The sequence below is a fragment of the Callospermophilus lateralis genome, chromosome X (assembly GCF_048772815.1).
Source record: "Callospermophilus lateralis isolate mCalLat2 chromosome X, mCalLat2.hap1, whole genome shotgun sequence".
Taxonomy (NCBI): domain Eukaryota; kingdom Metazoa; phylum Chordata; class Mammalia; order Rodentia; family Sciuridae; genus Callospermophilus; species Callospermophilus lateralis.
Window position 1 is genome coordinate 74,890,782 of NC_135325.1, and position 5,855 is coordinate 74,896,636.

General features: G+C 34.8%; 1 pseudogene; it reads left to right on the top strand.

Annotated features, from left to right (window-relative positions):
- The first annotated feature begins 1,220 nt into the window (after window positions 1-1,220).
- On the top strand, window positions 1,221-1,536 carry LOC143638603 (cytochrome c, somatic pseudogene; annotated as a pseudogene).
- The last annotated feature ends 4,319 nt before the right edge of the window (window positions 1,537-5,855 follow it).

Below are 5,855 nucleotides of genomic sequence, written 5' to 3' on the forward strand. Positions count from 1 at the left end.
GAATTAATGACAAAATTCTCTAGTGACTTCCATGGGATGATAGGGGCAAAAATAAAATTAGATTCAGTTGAGTAATGAGGGAGACTTTGGTCATTTAATTGGTGAAGAGGGATATAATTAAGGGATATTGTTTGCTTTTGTTTTTGTTTTTGTTTTCATAGGCAAGGTTAGACTTCTCATCCAGTTACCAGTAGCCTAGGCCAGAGCCCTGCCTGGATTCTGGGGTGCAAGATTCATCTACTTGCCAGCATAATACAGACAAAAGATGGAAAAAGAAAAAAAAAGAACTTTATGCAGTTTGATCAAACTGGGGATAATCCTGTTAGATTGCATCTCCACAGGTCCCACAGAAGTGGTTATAATTTATAGAAACCAAAGCCAGGTGATATACATATGTAGTTTTAGCTAGCCAGAAAACTTGTCAGTCTTAATTTCCTTGTTGTCTGCCCCCAGCATGAGAAAGTTCAGAACGAAGAAAAACAAGGAAGTTTTATCAGGAAGTTGCCCTTATTTCAAAGGGAGTCAGTTTGATTCCTGCTACCAGATCTCCTGCTTTGCACAGTTCAACTATCCTTTTAAAAAGGTATGCTTTTGTGATTTCTTACCTGCATTCATAAGTCTCTATGTTACAGAAATTCTGCTTAAAAAACAAACAAAATTTTACTAAGCCTTTATGCAATTTACTTTTCACAAGTATTTAGATATTTAATTACATTTTTCATCCCCAGGATCTTGGAGATTATTAGAAAAGTAGTAGTTCTTGGCTTTCCACAAGGACACTTGGAAAAGGTTCTATGCCATGTACTTTGTGTCCCAGAAAAATACGTAGTTAAGACTTCCATGGTGTAGAAAAGGCATAATGACATAGGTGACATGCTTGATCAGATTTTTAAAAAAATATATATATTTATTTTTTTAGTTGTAGTTGGACACAATATCTCTATTTTGTTTATTTATTTTTATGTGATGCTGAGGATTGAACCCAGGTCCCCAGATCCCCGCACATGCAAGGCAAGTGCTCTACCACTGAGCCACAACCCCAGCTCCTCAGATTTAAAATGATCTACATTTGTTACTCACAACTGAATTGGTCTTGTTAAGTGGGATTTTATTTTTAAAGAAAAAAAATGGTAGAACAGCCTGTCCTTGGGTAAGGGGGCAGGATGTCTAGCTTCTGAGCAAGAAACTTCCTTAAGCTAAGAAGAAAGAGCTAGTTAAAAATGGGAGATGTTGAGAAGGGCAAGAACATTTTTATTCAGAAGTGTGCCCAATGCCATACTATGGAGGCAAGCACGAGACTGGGCCAAATATCCATGGACTGTTTGGACAGAAGACAGGTCAGACTGCTGGATTCTCTTACACAGAAACCAATAAGAACAAAGGCATTACCTGGGGAGAGTATACACTGATGGAGTATTTGGAGAATCCCCAAAGTACATCACTGGAACAAAAATATCTTTGCTGACCTTAAGAACAGAGAAAAGAGACTTAATAGCTTACCTCAGAAAAACTACTAATGAGGGTTTGGGAATTTAGCTCAGTGGCAGAGTGCTTGCCTAGCATGCTCAAGGCTCTGACTTCAGTCCTTGGCCCTGAAAAAAAAATTACTAATGTATTAATGAGTACTAGCCACTACCTTATTTATTACCAAACAGAAATGTCTGATTTTTTTTTATGTGCACTACAATTTTTTTTACTTTTTATTTATTTATTTTTTTGGCACTGTGGCTTGGACCTTGGGGTTTCTTATGACTGAACCAATCTCTAGCCCTTTTTATTTATTTATTTTTAATTTTGAGATAGTCTCTTGCTAAATTACTTAAGGCCTCACTAAACTGCTGAGGCTGGATTTGAACTTGGGATGCTCCTGCCTCAGCCTCTGGAGCCACTGGGATAATAGGTGTATGCCATAATAACCAGCTATACACCATAATTTAACTGATGTGATACACCAGAATTCAGATGATGGATGACCTACAGAACACTTTTTTTGGCCAGTCCTGATTTAAGTAAAATTAAGTTATAGTTAAATAAATATGATCTTTTAAAACATTTGATTGTAATCCCAATTCAGCAAATAATATCATAGTTTTTCCTTCCTAAAATTATGGTTGGATTTTATTAATAATTGTTAATATTTCACAAAAACCGTGAAATCAATCTCAAAATTGGTTCTATATTTAGGTTTATATAACTAGTTATGTGAATGAGTTTGAATATGGGTGAAATCCCTTTACTGTCTCAGAACCAAGCAAGATTCACATGTGTTTCAATTTGTGTTGATTAGTCTATTAAAGTCAATGGTTGAAGTTAAGGAAGCAGTGTCTACTTAATATTTTTGTTGACCATGCCAATTTAATTAGAAATCCCTATATCAAAAATTCTGTCTTTTCCTTGTGGAAAGACATTTAAGTATGGTGTATACATAATATTAAATAAAGAATATTTAACACTTCTCACATTTGATAGTTGATCTAAAATTTCAGATGTTTTTAAAAATCAACATGAGAGCTGGGCATAGTGATTCTTGCCTGTAATCCCAGCAGCTTGGAAGGCTGAGGTAGGAGTATTGAAAGTTCAAAGACAGCCTCAGCAACTTGTGAGGCCATAAAGCAATTTAGCAAGACCCTGTCGCAGAAAAAAAAAAAAAAAAAAAAAAAAAAAAACTTTAAAAGGGGCTGGGGATATGAGTCAGTGGTTAAATGCTTCTCTGGGTTCAATCCCCAGTTCTAAAAAAAAACAAAAAAACAAAGTTAGCATGATACGACAACAAGGTAGATTTTACTTTTTAATTTTTTTTTTTACTTTATAAAACAAAATTGTAATTCAGGGCTGCCTTTAAACAACTATTAAAAGACACACAGTGTGCACATTATTAACCCTTTTGAATCAGTTGTAATTCACCTAGCTCTACCCTGTATGCCAAAATTTGGTCAGCACTTCCTTTTCTGTTTTCTTTGCCCTTGTGAATTAAAGAAGTTTTGTAGCTTTACTGAAGTGTTTAGAAGAGTGTACATTTTTAAAATTAATAAATTTTTATTTGTTCTAATTACTTATACATGACAGCAAAATACATTTGGATTCATTGCAAACAAATGGAGCACAACTTTACATTTCTCTGGTTGTATAAGATGTAGAGTTCCACTGTTAGAGAAATCTTACATGTACCTGTGGTAATGATGTCCATCACAGTACACAATCTTTCCTATTGCCATGTCCCCTCCCCTCTCCTTCCTCCCCTTTGCCCAATCAAAAGTTCCTCCATTATTCACATCTCCGCCCCCACCCTGCCATTATGGATCAGCATCCACTTACCAGAGAAAACATTTGGCCTTTGGTTTTTGGGAATGGCTTACTTCAGTTAGCATGATATTCTCCAATGCCATCCAGTTACCTGAAAATGCCATAATTTTATAATATTTTAATGCTCAGTAATATTCCATTGTGTATATATACCACGATTTCTTTATCCACTCATGTATTGAAGGGATCTAGATTTGTTCCACAGTTTAGCTATTGTGAATTGAGCTGCCATAAATATTGATGTGGCTGCATCACTGTAGCATGCTGATTTTAAGTCCTTTGGTTTAGGTTGAGGAGTGGGCTAGCTGGATCAAATGGCAGTTCCATTCCAAGTTTTCCTAGGAATCTCCATACTGCTTTCCAGAGTGGTTCCACCAATTTAAAGTTCCACCATCAATGTATGAGTATACCTTCTCCCCACTTCCTCGCCAACACTTATTTTTGCTTGTATTCTTGATAACTGACTATTTTGACTGGAGTGAGATGAAATCTTAGAGTAGTTTTGATTTGCATTTCTCTAATTGCTAGAAATGATGAACATTTTTTCATATATTTGTTGATTGATTGTATATCTTCTTCTGAGAAGTGTCTGTTCGGTTTCTTAGCTCATTTACTGATTTGGTTATTTGGTTTTTGTTGTTGTTATTGTTGTTGCTTTATTTTGTTTTATTTTGTTATTTTTCTGGTGTTAATTTTTTTGAGTTATGTGTATATCCTGGATATTAGTGCTCTATCTGATGTGCATGTGGTAATGATTTTCTCCCATACTGTAGGCTCTCTCTTCACATTATTGTTTCCATTTCTGAGAATAATATTTTTAGTTTGAATCCATCCCATTTATTGATTCCTGATTTTATTTCTTGTGCTTTAGGAATGTTGTTAAGAAAATCAGGACCTCATCTGACATGATGAAAACTTAGGCCTGCATTTTCTTCTATTACATACAGGGTCTCTGGTCTAATTCCCAGGTCCTTGATCCACTTTGAGTTGAGTTTTGTGCATGGTGAGAGATAAGGGTTTATTTTCATTTTGCTGCAGTTTTCCCAGCACCATTTGTTGAACAGGTTATCTTTTCTCCACTGTATTTTTTTTCACCTTTGTCTAGTATGAGATAACTATATTTATGGGGGTTTGTCTCTGTGTCTTCTATTCTGTACTATTGATTTACATATCTATTTTGGTGCCAATACCATGCTGTCTTTGTGACTTTATATTATAATTTAAGGTCTGGTATTGTGATGCCTCCTGCTTCACTCTTCTTGCTAAGTATTTCTTGGCTCTTGCAGGTCTCTTATTTTTCCATTTGAATTTCATGATTTCTTTTTTTATGAGGAATGTCATTGAGATTTTCATTAGAATTGGAATAAATCTGTGTAACACTTTTGGTAGTATGGTAATTTTTACAATATTAATTCTTTCTGTCCAAGAACATGGGAGATATTTTCATCGTCTAAGGACTTCTTCAACTTTTCATTGGTATTCTGTAGTTTTTATTGTAGAGTTCTTTCACCTGTCTTGTTAGGTTGATTCCCAAGTATTTTATTTTATTTTTTAGGTTATTGTGAATGGGGGTAGTGTTCTTAATTTCTTTTTCAGAGGGTTCATCACTGATATTTAGAAATGCATTTGATTTATGGGTATTGGTTTTATATCTTGCTATTTTCCTGAATTCATTTATTATTTCTAGAAGTTTTCTGTTGGAATTGTTTTGGACCTTCTAAATATAGAATCATGTCATCAGCAAATAGTGATAGTTTGAGTTCTTATTTTCCTATATTTATTCCTTTAATTTCCCTTGTCTGTTTAGTTGCTCTAGCTAGAGTTTCCATGGCGATGTTGAATAGAAATGGCAAAGGAGGGCATCCCTGTCTTGTTCCAGTTCTTAGAGGGAATGCTTTCAATTTTTCTCCATTTAGAGTGATGTTGGCCTTGGGCTTAGCATAAACAGCTTTCACATTGTTGAGGTATGTTCCTATTTTCCCTAGTTTTCTAATGTTTTGAATATGCAAGATTGTTATATTTTCTTAAGTGCCTTTTTCTGCATCTATTTAGATGATCATATGATTTTTATATTTAAGACTGCTGATGTGATGAATTATGTTTATTGACTTCTGTATGATGAAGCAACCTTGCATCCTTAGGGTGGATCCCACTTGATCATGGTGCACTATCTTTTTTCATAATTTTTATGCAATTTGCCAGAGTTTTATTGAGAATTTTTGCATCTATGTTCATTAGGGATATTTGTCTGAAGTTTTCTTTCCTTGATGTGTCTTTGTCTGGCTTTGGTATCAGGATGATATGAAGCTTATAGAATGAGTTTGGAAGGATTCTCACCTTTTCTGTTTTATGGAATAATTTGAGGAGTATTGGTATTGATTCTTCTTAGAAAGTCTTGTAGAACTCTCTTCTGACTCACTGTTGTTTGATGTCCACTTTACCTGAGAATCCATCTGGTCCTGGGCTTTTCTTTGTTGGTAGGCTTTTGATGGTGTCTTCTATTTCATTCCTTGCAATTGATCTGTTTCAATTGTGTATGTCTTCCAAATTCA